Raw genomic sequence first — 20,000 nt, forward strand, 5'->3', positions numbered from 1 at the left:
TTTGTAGCGCCTACCACACCTACAACGTATTATTTAATGTCTACAACAATCCCTCCAAGACGACGTGTCTTCCACATAGTTTCATAATTTCTATCACAAATACACCGTATTATCTAATGTCTACCACAACCCCACCTAAAACGTGGCTACCACATATTTCCACTGCCTCCCATATATCTTTAACGCCTACCACACCTACAACGTATTATTTAATGTCTACAACAACCCCACCACAAAACCTGGCTACCACATATTTATAATGCCTACCACATTTTGCTAACGTTTACTACACCGACAACGTTTTAATTAATGTATAGCACAACCCCACCTACATCGTGTATACCACATACTTTCCTAACGCCTACCACAAATACGACGTATTATTTAATGTCCACAACAACCTCACCTACATCGTGTATACCACATACTTTCCTAACGCCTACCACAAATACGACGTATTATTTAATGTCCACAACAACCCCACCTACATCGTGTATACCACATACTTTCCTAACGCCTACCACAAATACGACGTATTATTTAATGTCCACAACAACCTCACCTACATCGTGTATACCACATACTTTCCTAACGCCTACCACAGATACGACGTATTATTTAATGTCTACAACAACCTCACCTACATCGTGTATACCACATACTTTCCTAACGCCTACCACAAATACGACGTATTATTTAATGTCTACAACAACCCCACCTACATCGTGTATACCACATACTTTCCTAACGCCTACCGCAAATACGACGTATTATTTAATGACTACAACAACCTCACCTACATCGTGTATACCACATACTTTCCTAACGCCTACCACAAATACGACGTATTATTTAATGTCTACAACAACTTTATCACCAACGTGACTACCGCATAATTCCAATGCCTACAACAGATTTTGTCAACGCCTACCACGCCTACAACAGATTATTTAATATCTACAACAACACCACCTCCAATGCGGCTACCACATAACGCAAATCCTACCACATATTTTGTTAACGTCTATCACACATACACTCTATTGTCCAAATCCCTAGCACAAATTTATTTGCTAATGCCTGCCACACTAATAAAGTGATTTTATTGCGTCTACTAGGCAACTATTACACAAACACCGTTAATCTCCAATGTCTAACACTCATGTTTGCTAACGCCTACCCCACTTACAAGGTTAGTTCCTGTGTATACCACACATTATATTTAATGCTCACCCCAGCTATACAACATTTCCAATGCTTAACACATATTTTTGATAAAGCCTACTATACCTACAATGTGATTTTACTGTGTCTACCACATAATTTTCTCATGCCTAACACAATCACACCGTATTTTTCTAATTACAAATATTTTGCTAATGTTTACCACATCTACACCTTATTTTCTAAAGACTACCACATCTTTTTGGTAGCGCTTACCACATCTACAATGTGATTTTCCTGCGTCTACCACACATTATGTCTAATGCCTATTATACCAACACCGTAAATGTCCAATGTCTAACACATCTGCTTCTAGCGCCTACCCCATCTACAAGAATTTCTTGCGACTTCCTGCATACCAGCTACACTGTATCATTTTCCAATGACTAACACATATATTTGGTAACGCCTACTCTACATCATCGTGATTTTCCTATGTCTACCATATATTTTGCTAATGCCTAACACAACCAAACCGTGTTTTTCTGATTACTAACATTTTGCAAATGCTTACCACACCTACACCTTATTTTCTTTGGCTACCATATATTTTTGGTAAAGCCTACCCTACCTACAACGTGATTATCTTGAGACTAGCACATAGTTTGCAAATGCCTAACACACCTTCACTGTATATTTCCAATGTCTTACACATAACTTTTGCTAACGTCTACCCCTCTTACAGTAAGTTGCTCCTGTGCCTACCACGTCTTTTGACTAATTCCCACCCCACCTACAACATATTTTACCAAAGTGTACCACATACTTTTGCTAATGCCTACTTCAATTAACTCTCGCCTTACCATCCATTTTCAGGATTTTCCCCAAAACTTCTAACACAAAACTAGAATTTTTATCACTTATACATAATAATAGAGAAGTTCATGCCATACATGGCATAATTAGCAAAGCAAAACATGCTCTACAACACAATGTTCAACAGAAATTAGAATAAGAAAAATAATGATTGTAGCGTAACGAATCTTCTTCTTCTTCTTCTTGTTCTTCTTCTTCTTCTTCTTCTTCTTCTTCTTCTTCTTCTTCTTCTTCTTCTTCTTCTTCTTCTTCTTCTTCTTCTTCTTCTTCTTCTTCTTCTTCTTCTTCTTCTTCTTCTTTCTTCTTCTTCTTCTTCTTCTTCTTCTTCTTCTTCTTCTTCTTCTTCTTCTTCTTCTTCTTCTTCTTCTTCTTCTTTCTTCTTCTTCTTCTTCTCCTTCTTCTCCCCCTCCTTCACTGTAATAGTAACGACTGAGTGTCTAAAACTAAGAATTACTGTCGATGTTGCATATCCAAAACTAGATAAAAAAATTACAAGAAATCTCTGATGCTTTTACTTAACTTTAATAGACACCTAGATAACCACGCCTCTCGGACAGTCGTCATTATGTAAACAATGGCAGTGATTGGTAAATATAACAAACTCCACAGGTTTTACTATCGATGGTGTGTGTCTAAATAAAATACCCACTGCTCTACCACTTGATCAATAGAACCAAAACAGAAAACGATGTGTAAATTGTAACGTTTATAATATGATCGAGAAAATCGTGTGATAACTAGTCACCCGTTTGGCGGTAAAAAACCCAATAACAATGATCAGAGATAGGTCGATTTCATTCAGGCAACCAACTATATTTGTCCGAGCACATATAAAGGTGTGTCACAAATTCCATGTTTTGATGGCTCAACAATCTACTGGTTACTTGGTATCCGGGTATTCGGATGATAAACCAATTGTACCGCCTAGTGGTGTGATACTCACTTTCGGATCCGAAGGTCATGGGATCGAACCTCAATCAGCGGATAGTTCAGTCCTTGAAAAATTATCTCACCATACTCATTTGTAAAATTAAATGAGTACTTGGCCGCTAACAACATTGTCTTTGTCGGAAAGGACGTAGTATCGCCTAGCAGGCATCATGTCTCGTTCTACATGAAACGTGTTGCTCTTTTTGGTCATCAACCCCTTGTAAAGCGTGTTGAACACGTTTAGCGGATTTTAGTGGATCAAGTATCTTTTTGTTTATTATTGTAATTAGTGACCAACTAATATACATCTCTATCTGTCTGTCTCTCTCTATCTCTCTCTCTCTCTCTCTCTCTCTCTCTCTCTCTCTCTCTCTATATATATATATATATATATATATATATATATATATAAATATATATATATATATATATATATATATATATATATATATATATATAAAATATATATATATATATATATATATATATATAATATATATATATATATATAGAAAAGACATATTCAGGGGACTGGTTACTAAATGTAGCGGCAAGTTATAATAAAATGAGTCATGTCGAGATTGGTGTTAACAAGTAGAATTTATCAACCCCTCAGAGATAGTGCTCGCTTTCGAGTTTTGTTCATATAAGTAATCATATCGTTTGATATAAACAAAGTTACATAATCTCTAACAAACGCCATGCCAAAGTGTTAAGGACATTGATTTGGTTCTTTGTGAACTGTTGTTCATTTAGTCATAGCCTTTGCTTCATTATAAGAGACAACCATGCCATTTGTTTCATTAGTGCATTTGTTTTACATATTTACTTATGAATGAAAAAGACGTTACTACCAATTACTGATAAAGTTTCTTTTAATAGAATGGGACATATAAGACATATAAGATTGATAAGAAATTGTTTATCTCAATCTTAAAATAGGTTGGAAAGATCTGTGATAATACAAAACAGAAACCTTTCAACTATATAAACGGTCTTTTACCCGACATGTCAAACGCTTGTTTGAAGTTTTAAATTTTCTCGGGCATGAATAAAGGATTAAAAAAACAACTTTTTGTTTAATTGTAATCATGCATCAATCGGAAATTCATTATTTTTTTTATCTAGTATCATTTTAAAACTGACTACAGAAGAGGCATTTTTGTTCAATACTTGCTACTTTTCCAAAATGTTTCAATTCTGTTAATATAAGAATATCCCCTTATGCTAGTTTTGTATATGTCATTTAACATTGTAAACCGGTCTCCTCTGGTAATTTTGGTACTCGAAAAAATGTTTAACTAAATTATTCATAACTATTCAAGCCAACCTCGTACTGGACAAAAGATATACTTGAAAGATGTCTTCCCGAATTATTCTATATTTAAGATTATGTATATATATAAACGTCTCTCAATGGCAATTAACTTTACATGTGATTATGTCTTCTGGTAGTATGACACTTGCTGTCGTTTCCAAAGGTACTGGGTTCGAGCCTCGCTCGGCTGCATAGTTGAGTCCTTCTCAAGGCTATTTACTCAAATTCTCTCACAACATTCAGGTGAAAAAAACCAAGCGGTTAAATCGTTGTCTCGCTAAAAAAAAATAGATAATATCGCCTAACATGGCACCATGTCTTGTTCTATGTATTTAGTGTTACTGTTGTCCTTTCAAATGCGCTTTAAAACACGTTTTGTGGATATTGAGCTATGTAAAAGCTCAACATTATTTTTACAAAAACTCAACATACCTTCATGGAAAATCCGAATTTGGCGAATCTGTAGAGTGCTACTCCAGGTATCCATATGAGAGTGGAGGCCGACATCAGCCAACCCAGGCAGTGTGCCCATTGAGGATAGTAGTATAAGGATTCGTTGGGTCGACTGTAACGTAACTCACCATAGTAGACCACACCCAGCATGAAAATCGACTGATTGAAAAGTGTGGAATAAGTAAATATTGTCAACGTCTAGAATGAAACTTTCTCAAATTTAGTTGTGGAAAATCATTTTGAAAACTTAGAGTATAGATAAGCAGTTTATCTAACACATTCATATGATCAAATTTCATAATTCATAATAAAATAGTGTAATATATTTGGAGGATTAAAACATTAAAATGCCGGAGATTGAATAGACTATCAAGCTGGCCAATGATAGCAACCAAATTTCATAAGATAAAGATCTCAAAAGAAGTTTGGTTGAAAGGTGCCAGAAAAAGCAAGAATGGGATGGGTTTTTTTTTTCTTGTATTTTTTTTTCTTGCTTTGTCTGGCACCTTTCATACACACTTGTTCAGATCTTTATCTTACACCGGTGCCTGATCCTTAGTTTCTCAATTCAATATATATATTTAGACACCTCTTTAGATGAGTGTTTATTTTAATTTTAAAGATATATTGTCTACAAACACACATCGATTCTTTTTGTTAACATTTCGTTTTTTTTATTGTGTGTGCAGCTATGTGGTCTTCTGGAATGACTCTCTCCTTTGGACCGGAAGGTCCTGGTTTGGAGCCCCGATCGGCGCGTATTTGAGTCTTTGGAAAATGCTCTTTACTCAGTTCTCTCAATTTACTCAGTTGTAAAATGAGTAACTGGCCGTAATATAATATCGCCTAACAGGCGTCATTTCACTTCCTAAAGGTTAAGTGTTGTTGGTCAGGGACCGCTTGAAAAGCGCTTTGAGCACGTTTAGTGGATATTGCGTTAAATAAAAAATCATCATTTTTTAACTTTTTAAATATTTGTTCAGCTTTTCGTGGTGGAAACGATTCGCATAGTCGATTGATATAAATATCACCTTTCAATCAAGTGATACAAGTATAAACTAGTAATCGATTGATACAAATATCACCTTTCAATCGAGTGGTTTCAAGTATAAACTAGTAATCGATTGATATAAATATCACCTTTCAATCGAGTGATACAAGTATAAATTAGTAATCGATGGATATAAATATCACCTTTCAATCGAGTGATACAAGTATAAACAAGTAATCGATGGATATAAATATCACCTTTCAATCGAGTGATACAAGTATAAATTAGTAATCGATTGATACAAATACCACCTTTCAATCGAGTGATACAAGTATAAACTAGTAATCGATTGATACAAATATCACCTTTCAATCGAGTGATACAAGTATAAACTAGTAATCGATTGATATAAATATCACCTTTCAATCGAGTGATACAAGTATAAACTAGTAATCGATTGATACAAATATCACCTTTCAATCGAGTGATACAAGTATAAACTTGTAATCGATTGATATAAATATCACTTTTCAATCGAGTGATACAAGTATAAACTAGTAATCGATGGATATAAATATCACCTTTCAATCGAGTGATACAAGTATAAACTAGTAATCGATTGATACAAATATCACCTTTCAATCGAGTGGTTTCAAGTATAAACTAGTAATCGATTGATATAAATATCACCTTTCAATCGAGTGATACAAGTATAAACTAGTAATCGATTGATATAAATATCACCTTTCAATCGAGTGATACAAGTATAAACTAGTAATCGATTGATACAAATATCACATTTCAATCGAGTGATACAAGTATAAATTAGTAATCGATGGATATAAATATCACCTTTCAATCGAGTGATACAAGTATAAACTAGTAATCGATTGATATAAATATCACCTTTCAATCGAGTGATACAAGTATAAACTAGTAATCGATTGATACAAATATCACATTTCAATCGAGTGATACAAGTATAAATTAGTAATCGATGGATATAAATATCACCTTTCAATCGAGTGATACAAGTATAAACTAGTAATCGATTGATATAAATATCACCTTTCAATCGAGTGATACAAGTATAAACTTGTAATCGATTGATACAAATATCAACATGGAATCGATTAATACAAATATAAACGCGGAATCGATTGATACATAAGTTAGTCTAGGTTTGATGTAACTAAACGTTTCACATTACTTTATATGTTGACTATTTCAAGTACTAACTACTTCTACTAGCTTTGCTTGTTGTGAATCATATTCAATACCATGAGACGTTTGATCATAGCAACCTTTACTTCATGCCAATCAGCCAAACCAGTCAGCCTCTCAGTCATGGCGTTCTTATTATAATGATTTTGTACCTTGTTGGAGGAAATGCATTGAGGCGCCTGACAACAAAATGTATTCTTCAACTGCTTATGTTAAAATTGTGAGTAATGCTCAGCATATGGAGGTGTGGGTGATTGATTTGATTGAGATGCAAATATTTTGGTAGCAATTTGCTTGTTTGGTTGAACAAAAAATGGGATTTAAGCATTTAGAACATATTTTTGGGTATGAAAATAAATTGTGTTATCGTTGTGAAAAAAAAAAAAAAAAAACAAAAAAAAAAAAAAAAAAAAAAAAAGGAAAAAAAAAACGAATTTAAAGTATCATTGAGAAGATAGTTGCCACTTTGGCGTATTTTAAGTGAAGTATAAAATTGAAAATAGATCATTAATATATTGACTAACTAGATTGATTATGGTTGTGATAAACAAATTCTCTACAAATTTGGGGCGTTCTACTTCTTAACATATAAAACTATGAGTATCTTTAAACGATTATAGTCTAGTTAATACAAACATAAATTACAGATAACTCATTTTAACTCTCTCCATACCGATCATTTTCAGTATTTTCCGATAATGGCAGGATTAAATAGCTGAAAATTGTTTTTTTAATAACCCAAATAAGCTCTCTACAAACCAACGTTTTGTTCTCATTAATTAAACAAATATTATTCTTCAAAGTTTGTAATATCCAAATACAACTGAATTTTTTAAAAAATGTAAAATGCTTCGTAACAAATGTGACGATTTTCCTGCAGGTGGTAAGAGAGGGTTAAAAAAATGGTTGCATTCACAAGGGTGTGAAAAAAACTTTTGAAACACGTGCTAATGGGTGACATTTACCAAGCATAAGAGAGGCGTTAGGACGGTCCAACAAGCTGCAAGGTAGGGGTACAAGAATTTCATCCACTTGCTACCCACCATCATAGCAATGTTGTCACAGAAACGACGGAAACCTGAAGGTGTTATGGATAAAAGTATAATACATACATTATTCCACCCGTCTCACTTCAAAACCCTGCCATTTAATAGTAAATGCGTTATCGTTGAATTAATCCTTGAACGACTTGAATATATAATATTCAACGATTGAAGAATATTTTCGCACATTTTATTGGTGTGAAATTAGATATAAAAAACAGCTGATTGGTAATACTCTTCAACAGTCGTAATGTCACTTCCTTCCTAATGACGCATGGTAACTTAGTAACACTGGCTCTAAACTATCGGAACGATGGCGGACGCCCGTATGAAATATTTCTCCGGCGAGCATAAAAGCGTTTCCAGACGAAAAAAAACACCTAAATTTGATAATGTTTTGAATTTTATACATTCTGATCACAAGGCATATGAAAAGGGAATGAAAAGTTCTAGCCAGCATGAAGAATAAAAAAGTAATGATTTCTTTGTTTAAAACCAAGATGGCAGCCGTTGCCGGGCGGACTGACATCAGACCACTGAATCCTATTGTAAATAATCTTTTGGTGCGCATGAATACAAGTCCAATATTTTTAGTTTTCCATTCAAGCAGGAATTGGAAGACACACACGATGGTGATTAGACGTATTAATGCCATACCACTAGGTCATATATTATACAATAGTCCAACTTGGACGGATGGAACAAACATATTATCTCATTTCTCTCCATATATTGTGCGGCTATGTGGTCTTGTGGTATGACACTCGCTTTCGGATCGGAAGGTCCTGGGTTCGAGCCTCGCGCTCGGCGCATAGTTGAGTCCTTGGAAAAGGCTCTTTACTCACATTCTCTCACCGTACTCAGGTGTAAAATGAGTACCTGGCCGTTAACAGCGTTGTCTTTGTACGAAAAATTGTAATATCGCCTAACAGGCGTCATGTCCCGTCCTACATGTTAAATGTTGCTGTTGACCAGGCACCCCTTGAGCACGTTTAGTGGATATTGCACTATATAAAAGCTAATTTTTTTTTGTAATTATCTCATTTCTTTGCATATATTACACTCGTTATATTTTCATCGCAATAACTCTTCTTCTTCTTCTTCTTCTAGGTTCCATGCCTGGTCCAGGCTTTGGATACTGCATGAATTATCTCTCTCCATTCTTCCCTGTCTCTTGCTTTTTCAAACAGCTCTTGGATTGTTAGGTTGGTTAAGCCCTTCAGTTGGTCTATGAGTGTTTTTCTTTGTCTCCCCCGGGCGCGTTTACCAGGTATTTTTCCACAACTTGCCAGGTATTCATTCTTATCTTTCCTTACTATGTGTCCGAAAAAAGATAGTTGTCGATCCACTATTAAGGGCATTAGTTTCCTTTGTTGGTATGTTTGTTTTAGCACTTCTTCGTTCGTTTTGTGTGCAGTATACGATATTCTCTGCATCCTTCTCAAGCACCACATTTCAAAAGCTTCAATGTTCTTTTGTGTTTCTGCATTTGTAGTCCAGCTTTCGCATCCGTATAACAAGATTGGCCACACGTAGCACTTCAAGACTCGGAATCTAATCCCGAACGACATCTGTTTGTTTTTCAAAATGTTTCCCAGGTCCATGAAGGCCTGTTTGGCTTGAGTTATTCTTGCTCGTATGTCTCGGTTACATCTTCCATCTGTTGTCACTATTGAACCTAGGTATTTAAAACTTTCTACGTTGGTAAGTTGCTCGCCGTGAATCGTTATATTGCAGGTGTTGTTGTTTTCGGGGTTTTTCTGTATTACCATGCATTCCGTTTTGGTGATATTCACTTCCATTCCCTTGGCTTCACTATCTACTACCACTTTGTCAACAATCTTTTGAAGTTGGATTTCTGATGTTGCAATGAGTACCGTATCGTCTGCGTATCTTATATTATTTATGTTGTGACCTCCTACTTTTATTCCCTCCATATTATTTATGCCCCTCATGATTGTTTCTTGGTATAGATTAAACAGATCTGGTGAGGCAACACACCCTTGACGGACTCCTTTCTTAATAGGAATGGAATTTCCTGTAGAGTTTCCGATTTTGATAGATGCCTGCTGGGTGTAGTATAATGTTTGCATGAGTCTGAGGTCTTTCTCATCAGCGCCAATGGAGTGCAGTTGTTTTAGTATTTCATCGTGGCGTACTCTATCAAAAGCTTTTTTGTATTCGACAAAACAGAGGTATAGTGGGGTCTGAACCTGTATAGCTCTTTCACTTAAAACACGGAGGAGGTATATTGCGTTCCTTGTCCCTCTGTCAGGTTGGAATACATATTGTTCCTCTGCGATTTCGGGGTTAATCTTATTCCTTAGCCTGTTGATAATTATACGCAACAGTATTTTGTTGATGTGGCTTATTAAACTTATAGTTCTAAAATTTTCGCATCTGACTGCACCTGCTTTCTTTGGTATTGCTATGAAAATAGAGTTACAGAGATCTTCTGGAATTTTCCCAGTATTGTATATAATGTTGAATAATATGTGAAGTTCATCAATTGCTCGATCTCCTAGGCTTTTTAATACCTCTACAGATATTTCATCAGGGCCTGTTGCTTTACCATCCCTCATTCGTTCCATGGCATGTTCAATTTCACTTTTGGTGATGTTTGGTCCGCTTAATGGTTCTTTGAATTTCAGTGGTGGTTCATTTCTATTTGGATCATTGTACAGTTCGCCTATGTATTCTACCCATCGGCTTTCTATATGTTGTTCTTCAAATAGCAGTTCCCCTTGTTTGTTTTGGATACAACTTCCTGCTGCTTTGCTTTGCCTTTTCCCTGATAGTTCTTTTATTCTTTGGTGAGCTTGTTGGGGGTTGGGTTTGTATTCTCTTTCGATTTCGCAGCATTTCCAGTCTAGATAGTTCTCGTGTGCCTCGATGCATTTGGATTTAATGTGGTTGTTCAATGTTTGGTATTCTGCAGACCCTCTGTTGCATTTTCGTCTTTCTTCAAATAGGTTTAGAATTTCATTTGTCATCCATTCCTTTTTGCTGTTTATTTGAGCTTTTGGTAAATGCTTTTCTGCAGTTGCTTTGACACACTTTTGGAATATATCAAATTGTTTTTCACATTTTTCGTTATCAGGTTCACTTTGGCTTTGTATCATGAGTGCATTTTCAAATTCTTCTCTCATTTTTGTTTGTATGCCATTGTCTTTGCATAACCTGTAATCCCTCTTTATTCTACCAGCTGTTCTCTGAATAGCTTTAAACTTTATCCTTACTGTACAAACAACTGGGACATGGTCACTGTTTACATCGGCGCCTGGATAGGTTTTGCAATTTAATATGCCATTTCTGAATCTTGATGATACTGCTATAAAGTCTATCTGGTTCCTTGCTCTGTCCCCTGGTGATTGCCATGTCCAGGTTCTTCTTGGGTGTTGTTGAAACCAGGTGTTTGAAATCATTAATTTATTTGTTCTACACCAATCTGCCCAGATGTTTCCTCGTTCATTTCTGTCTCCGAGTCCATGTGGTCCGATTATGTCACCATCTCTGCCTCTGCCAATCTTAGCATTTAGGTCCCCCTTTACCATAAGGACTTCTTGTGATTTACACATTCGTTTTGCTTTGTCTAGTGAATGGTAAAACTCTGTCATATCTGCATCTGTCGCCTCTTCTGTTGGTGCATAAACTTGAATAATATTGTCGCAATAACAGATACTCTTAAACTCGATGTGTTATTTGGCACTATAAAAATAACTCGTTTAATAAATGCAAATAGATTAATGAATATTCAATATTTTTCTTTATATCTAAGGTTGAGGATAATCTGGTTCGGTCTCCAGGGTTGGGATATTTTGAGATATTAGATGTTTTACAATTAATTCGACTTTAAGGCATTCCTCATGCCTAAAAGGAAATGCATTGTTCAAATCGGAAATTTGGCTTACAAGACTTGTTGGTGATATATATATATATATATATATATATATATATATATATATATATATATATATATATATATATATAAATTATAAAAGCAAATAGCCATGAAAAAGGAGCTATTTATAAACATTTCAAGTATAATCATTATTGTTTATCTTCTACAGTGATGTTTCATGTTACTAGGACAATCCACGGGAAGTGTATGCCCCGTAGATTGTTATAGTGACATGAAACAGTACTGTAGAAGTTAAACAATAATAATTATACTTGAAATGTTTATATATATATATATATATATATATATATATATATATATATATATATGTATATATATATATATATATATGTATATATATATATATATATATATATATATATATGTATATTTGTATTTCTTTAAATTAGGCCATTTAGCAACGGCACCATGAGATCCCATCGCATAGTCATTCCATGAAAGAATAGAGATAATCCAGAGCCTACCGATAGTTGTGACATTTTTAATATGAAGAGTTTAGTTATTCACTCTCTTCTTACCAGCTTTTTTTTTAGAATTCCCCCCGAAAATTCACACCCAAACAGAAAAAAAAAATAGACTTTTCTTACTCAAACAAAAAAGTAACAAATGAGCTCTACAACAAAGTGTTTAGTATTTATAGCTGTAATCAAAGAATTTCTTTAAATTTCTTGATGTACAAGAAAAATCAAGATGAGAATATTGTCGGTTACATCGTAACGAATGTGACGATTTTCCTATGCTGGTAAGGAGAGGTATTCTAATTGTCCCAACTTTCTCGAGCCGATGTGGTGAAATGGTAACACATCTGACCGGCAATCATTAGGTTTGAATTTCGATCCCCAGTCAATGTAGACTGATATTTTTCTATAGGTATTTTGTTTCCTTGTATGTTTCTTTCTTCCATTGTCTGTTATTTCCATACACACTTGTTCAGTTCTTTATCATATAGGGAATGAGATCAGCGGAAGAGTAGCGTCCCTTGATTGGACATCGCCTTACAGAGAGAACGTCAACATGGTTTTGGGCATGCGTCTCTCTCGTCCTCGCTTTCGGTGAAGTGTCTCATGCCCCGGAAGCGAGGACGAGAGACGCATGCGCACAACCAACATGACGTTCTCTCTCTAATAACTTTTCCGCCGTGACGTCCAATCAAGGGACGCTACACTTCCGCTAATCTCATTGCCTATACTACTACACACCATCTTAACCGAAAGTAAACAAATAACCACCACAACTACGACTATTAGTATCGTGCCAGCATCCATCGGCATATCCAGCGGCTATGTGGTCTAGTGGTATGACACTCGTTTCGAATCGGAATGTCCTGGGTTCGAGCCTCGCTCTCGGCGCATAGTTTGAATCCTCGGAAAAGGCTCTTTACTCACATTCTCTCACCGTACTCAGGTGTAAAATGAGTACCTGACCGTTAACAGCGTTGTATGTCCGAAAAATTGTAATATCGCCTAACAGGCGGCATGTACCGTCCTATATATTAAATGTTGCTGTTGACCAGGGACCCCTTGTAAAGCGCTTTGAGCACATTTAGTGGATATTGCGCTATATAAAGCTTAATTTTATTTATTATTATTTTATAACGAGTCATGTGAATTACACTGACCTCGCGGTTTTTAGTAAAATATATTTCAAAATTTTGAAAAGGAAATGATGAATTTTGCAGAAAAAAATAAGTACATTTTGCAATAAATTTGCATAAATTTTAAATGTTTCTAAATATGTTTATCACAACAAACAGCTAGATACCTACATGCACCCTATATAATAAAATATCCCCGCGTAATTACGCAATATCAGACTCAAAATTATACAAAATTATGGTACAATGAATGGCTAATTTTGCCAGAAATTATGCTGATTTGGAAATAGGCAAAACGTTTGGAAATCTAAATTATAAGAAAACGTTGCTGTCAATGAAATTGTTAAAATACAGAAGTAAAGTTAATCGGATGCGAGCTTTTATTTAGCCCAATTCAGAAAACCGTCCCCAAGTTGTGCAGAAAGAAATTAACCGCTGGGCCAGATTACAATAAAAAACAAGAAAGTAATAACTATAATACTAACGATGATAATAATAATAATAATACTAACGATGATGATAATAATAATAATACTAACGATGATAATAATAATAATAATAATAATAATAATAATAATAATAATAATAATAATAATAATAATAATAATAATAATAATAATATAACAATAACAATAATAATAATAATAATAATAATAATAATAATAATAATAATAATAATAATAATAATAATATAAGTATCATAAATAATAATATTTAAATTCATTATCATCATCGTCATCATCATCATCATCATCACCATCATCATCATCATCATCATCATCATCATCATCGTCGTCGTCGTCGTCGTCATTGTGTCATCCTCTTCTTTTCCGTGACCACCACTTACCATATAGATATGATACACCGATAACTTCCAATATTCCCACCAGTAGAATATTCTTGCCGGCACAGTAATAATCTATTAACTGGAATACGTACAGTCCGTTCTGAAATTACCAATTTAAACATTAAATTTTAACAAAAACAAAAACAACAACAATTACAGCAACAACAACAACCTGAACATCAAAAAATCCAACCACAACAACAACAACAACAAAAAAAAAACAACCACAACAACAACAACAACAAAAACAATTAAAAACAGCAAGGAAAATAACTTTTAGATACAAATCGGATTAAAATTAGAAGAAACATGAACTCATCTTACGGCATTCTACAGCTAGTGATCGACAACCAGCCCTACCATGGGGGGGGGGGTCACGATAGCTCAGTTGATAGAGCACTCATTTTACACCAGATCGATCTCGGGCGCAGTGAAGATGAGGCATGATGCCTGTTGGGTGACATTATAAAAATATCCGATAGAGACAAAGAATTCACGACCAGGTACCCATTATAGACATGAGTACCGAGAGAGAATGTGAGGAGAGAGGCTTACCCATGGACTCAACTATTCGCCGCTCAGAGCTGGTCTCGAACACTGGGCATCCAATCAAAAGGCAGGAGTTATACCACTGAAATTCTTTTCATTTTCTCCAAAAAGTTATGTTTTCCTAGCTAAAATAAACGATTGCTTTTATATAGAGCAATATCCCCTGAATGTGCTCAATCCGCTTTACATAGGACACCTGACCAACAGATACGTGTAACATGTAGAACAAGAAGGACATGACGTCTGTTAGGCCAAATTCCATTTTTTCCGTCAGATACATCACTCAAACACAATAGCAGTAAAGTTCTTGCGATAAATAATTTCTTAAGAAAAACATACTCTACAATACACTGTTCATTGTCTTTAAAGTTTATGATGTGCAAAAGAAATTTGAATACGAAAAATGTTGGTTTGTATCGTAACGAATGTGACGATTTTCCTATAGTTGGTAAGGAAAAGGTTAACGGCCATTTACTCATTTTACACCTTAGTAAGGAGAGGGAATGTGAGTAAAGAGCCTTTACCAAGGACTGAACTATGAGCCGGGCGAGCCCCCAACCAAGGAAATTCCGATCCGAAAACGAGTGTAATGCCACAAGACCAAATAGTCACAAACACAGTAAATCCACAACGCATGATCAATAACAATTGTGACCCCTCGTCTCAAAACGGCATTAAGTCGGGATGATTAAGATATTGAAAATTGAATTTTCAGCCAGAAATGTCATGCTTAAGTTTAGTTTATATGCTTTATAGAGGAGAATGTATATCATATTTTACTGTGCTAAATACCAAGTTTCATATTTTGACCAGTTTGACTATAATTTGACTTTTTAGCATCTGGTCCATCCCGACATGATACCGTTTAGCAAGAAACGCTGGTACAATGAAAAACATCATAATGTTTTAAAGCTATGAGGTCTAGTGGTATGACACTCGCTTTCGTATCGGAAGGTCCTGTGTTCGAGACTCGCTTGGCACATAACTGAATACTTGGAAAATACACTTTACTCACATTCTCTCACCGTACTCATGTGTAATATGAGTACCTAGCTGCTAACAGCGTATTCTCTGTCCAAAATAAATGTAACATCGCCTAACAGGCGTCATGTCCCGTCCTGAATGTTAAATGTTGCTGTTGGAAGGGAGCCCTAGTAAAGCGCTTTGAGCACATTTAGTGGATTTTCGGCTATATAAAAAGCTCAATTAAAAAAAGAAAATGCAGAATAAGAAAGTGTACTCACCCTACATACGTATAGCAAACCAACGATGAACTTAATGAAGCACATAACAGCAATGAAGATCTCTTTACGGTAACCACGCATGAGTTTGTTAGGATATTGGTCCACAAAGTTGGTCACAAAAGCCTCGACTCCAAGAAACTGGGGACAAAACAAATTATGAATATTAAGTAAGAATGGATCACGACAAATTGGTGATACGGTAACAACCTCTACTCTCATTAAAACTACCAATTGTCCTGATTGGGTTGAACCAACAACAAGGAAAAATATATTACTATTACTACTACTACTACTACTACTACTACTACTACTACTACTACTACTACTACTACTACTACTACTACTACTACTACTACTACTACTTCTACTACTACTACTAGTACTACTATTACTACTACTACTACTACTACTACTACTACTACTACTACTACTACTACTACCACTACTACTACTACTATTACTATATATATATATATATATATATATATATATATATATATATATATATATAGACATATAACGTATGATCTAAAAATTTACCTGACAGTCGAGTCCTAGTAATAAAATCATCACGAAAAATGTCGCAGACCAGAACTGCGGCAAAGGCATTTGGGCAACCGCTTTGGGGTATGCTATAAACACAAGGCCTGGACCTGGTGAAGTCAATATGTAAGCGTCTTTAGACAAACATGTATGTGATTCGTTCTCATAGAAATCATTATAATCGCTATCTGCATGAAGATAAACTCTCTTCTTCTTCTTCTTCTTCTTCTTCTTCTTCTTCTTCTTCTTCTTCTTCTTCTTCTTCTTCTTCTTCTTCTTCTTCTTCTTCTTCTTCTTCTTCTTCTACTTTTTCTTCTTCTTCTTCTTCTTCTTCTTCTTCTTCTTCTTCTTCTTCTTCTTCTTCTTCTTCTTCTTCTTCTTCTTCTTCTTCTTCTTCTACTACTCTACTTCTTCTTCTTCTTCTTCTTCTTCTTCTTCTTCTTTTCTTCTTCTTCTTCTTCTTCTTCTTCTTCTTCTTCTTCTTCTTCTTCTTCTTTCTTCTTCTTCTTCTTCTTCTTCTTCTTCTTCTTCTTCTTCTTCTTCTTCTTCTTCTTCTTCTTCTTCTTCTTCTTCTTCTTCTTCTTCTTCTTCTTCTTCTTCTTCTTCTTCTTCTTCTTCTTCTTCTTTTTCTTCTTCTTCTTCTTCTTCTTCTTCTTCTTCTTCTTCTTCTTCTTCTTCTTCTTCTTCTTCTTCTTTCTTCTTTTCTTCTTCTGTATGTATCGACCAAGAACATATGATTGACTTTAATATATATATATATATATATATATATATATATATATATATATATATATATATATATATATATATACACACACACATTGCGACACTCATAATATTGTTCGTTAATACGATCGTTTCGGTTGATCGCGCACCTCTTCAGTTGACGGAGAGTTCGTAGTTGGACAATGATGATATATTCATGGTTTCGGTGTGTTTGTTATTAATTGGGCTGTGATTAGTATTGTTAGGTTGTGACAGTCTGTAGTGTATTCTCGTTGTGTGTATGTGTGTTGGATATATGCATGTGTATATACAATGTTGTGATATGGAATGCAGTTGCGGAGAAAAAAGAATAGGAGGGGGGCGGGGGTATTCCAGTCTTCCCTTGGATTAGACTCTAGAGAAACATGCCCCTTTTGGGATGAATAAAGGGATTATAATTTATTTAATTTATTTATTGATATTATAATTTGGTGAACAGTAGTCGCACTGTAACCTCTTCTTGCCTACTTAAAACAATGTCACAATAGGCTTCAACAGTCATGACGTCACTTCCTCGTAATGAAGCATAGTAACTGGCTCTAAACTATCGTAACAATGGCGGTCGCCCTTATGAAAAATTTCTCCGAACGTGCATAAAAGTGTATCCAGAGGAGAAAAACATTATAATTATGATCATGTTTTGACTTTTATACATTCTGATCAAATGACATGAAAAGTTCTAGCCTTGCGTGAAGAATAAATAGTACCCATTTTCTTTGTTGAGAACCAGGCTGCTCGCCGTTACTGGTCGACGTGACATCAGACTCACTCTCTCTCTCTCTCTCTCTCTCTCTCTCTCTCTCTCTCCCTCTCTCTCTCTCTCTCTCTGTGGCATATCACTTGGACGTAGCCTCCCACACAGTCCTTCGGAAGAAGTCTCTGTCTTGTGCCCATCTGCCACATTCCGTCACGCCGTTGTTGAGCCATTCCTATATATCCTGTTGCCATCTTCTTTGTGGTCTTCCTCTGCCTCTTTTGCCCTCCGCCATGCCTCCAGTACATCTCTCTCTAGTGTGTCGTGTCTTTTCAGGTGCCCAAAGTAATTGAGTTTCAGCTTTTTTATCTTACTCATTAGCAGGGACTTTTTTAGTCCCAGTGTTTTCATGATGTTTGCATTGCTTTCTTTGTTTGTCCAGGGGATGCGTAAGATTTTTCAATAGTATTTCATTTCGAAGGCGGTTATTCTCTTTTCTGATTCTTTGGTTATAGACCATGTCTCGCATCCATATATTGCAGTAGGAAAAATACAGGATGTTAGGATCTTCATTTTCAGTCTGACTTCCTCGCTCTTCCAGATTGTCATCATTTTGTTTAGTTTGTTGCTTGCAATTGCAAGTCTTCTCCTGATATCTGGTGCCGATTGGCTTCTATTTGTGCTCCAAGGTAAATGAAATTTGTAACATTTTCCAGTTGTTCTCCTTCTATTTCGACCTGAGCAGTGCTGCTTTTATCTGTGCTCATTATTTTCGTTTTCTTTGCGTTTAATAATAGGTCTTTGTCTTCACTATACATCAGACTATTGAATTCAATTGTCACATAGAATAAGTCCTTCACAGCCATAAAACCCATTGATTCGGATAGTATGTCGGTGTCTAAGGCAGTAAATAGATAATTTGATATTATCTATGCGCTTAAAATGATTTCTTATGTCTCATTGTGTTGTATATGGATTTCTTTCGTATTATATTTACTAATTGGGGTAGAACGTTGTTGGAGTTTGTTTTTGAAGTTACAATTTGAGTAGATTATATCTTGTGTTAAAAGATCATTTTGTGAGACGGATATTTGTTTCTTGTTTTCGTGTCTCTAAGATTGTCTAACCAAGGCGTGATAAACAGCGTTTGAAGTCAAGCTTTTAACGCTAAACCTCCAGCTTACCAACTATTGGAAAATCGTCACATTTGTTACGATGCAATCATCACGTTTCTCATCCAGATTTCATTTCTTTTAAAAATTAAAATTAAAAATTGAGTTTTATATAGCGCAATATCCACCAAATGTGCTCAAAGCGCTTTACAAGAGGTCCCTGGTCAACAGCAACATTTAACATGTAGGACGGGACATGACGCCTGTTAGGCGATATTACAATTTTTCGGACAAAGACAACGCTGTTAACGGCCAGGTACTCATTTTACACCTGAGTACGGTGAGAGAATGTGAGTAAAGAACCTTTTCCAAGGATTCAACTATGCGCCGAGCGCGAGGCTCGAACCCAGGACCTTCCTATCCGAAAGCGAGTGTCATATCACTAGACCACATACCCGCACTATATTTTATATATAGCTATAAAAACTTGACTTTCTGTAATAGAGTTCATATTATTGTCGAACAACCTTACTCAAGTGTAAAATTAGTACTTGGCCGTTAACAGCGTTGTCTTTCTCCGAAAAATTGTAATATCGCCTAACAAGAGTCATGTCCCGTCCTGCATGTTAAATTTTATTTTTTTTTTTTTGTTTTGTTTTGGGGAAAGTTCTGAAATTGGCTGGTAAGGAGTAAGGAGAGAGTTAACTCTCCTCCTTCCCAAATATAGGAAA

General features: G+C 35.3%; 1 pseudogene across 1 annotated transcript in view; it reads right to left on the minus strand.

The window, feature by feature from the left end:
* LOC144960283 (sodium- and chloride-dependent taurine transporter-like) overlaps positions 1-20,000 on the minus strand; it is a 52,477-nt pseudogene that overhangs the window by 3,845 nt on the left and 28,632 nt on the right. The window contains exons 9-13 of the transcript XR_013642822.1: positions 16,696-16,808; positions 16,156-16,293; positions 14,363-14,462; positions 7,922-8,034; positions 4,721-4,900 (exon numbers count right to left, since the gene is read on the minus strand). The product of XR_013642822.1 is annotated as a sodium- and chloride-dependent taurine transporter-like (transcript). The remainder of the gene's footprint in view (positions 1-4,720; positions 4,901-7,921; positions 8,035-14,362; positions 14,463-16,155; positions 16,294-16,695; positions 16,809-20,000) is intronic.

This window comes from Berghia stephanieae, chromosome 15 (assembly GCF_034508935.2).
Source record: "Berghia stephanieae isolate SIO BIC M18660-M18661 chromosome 15, UCSD_Bste_1.3, whole genome shotgun sequence".
Classification (NCBI taxonomy): domain Eukaryota; kingdom Metazoa; phylum Mollusca; class Gastropoda; order Nudibranchia; family Aeolidiidae; genus Berghia; species Berghia stephanieae.